Genomic DNA, 240 nt, shown 5'->3' with positions numbered 1-240 from the left:
GGGGCGTGGCCTTCCCGTATTAGCATACCCATCGCCCTCCGCCAATCCGCGCGCGGAGCGGGAGGTCGTCAGCATAAACCCCGCCTATCTTTTATTTGCATATCCCGCCGTTGGCGGCCAATCAGAGCCGCGGTTGAGGGAATCTCATTGGCATAATTTATGCAGCGCGGGCACCCCCTGGCGGGGCGCTGCCCATTCCCGGAATTGGGATTGGGATGGGATCCATGGGATGGGATGGGA

Source organism: Camarhynchus parvulus, chromosome 17, assembly GCF_901933205.1.
Source record: "Camarhynchus parvulus chromosome 17, STF_HiC, whole genome shotgun sequence".
Taxonomy (NCBI): domain Eukaryota; kingdom Metazoa; phylum Chordata; class Aves; order Passeriformes; family Thraupidae; genus Camarhynchus; species Camarhynchus parvulus.
Note: the sequence above shows the minus strand (reverse complement) of the source record.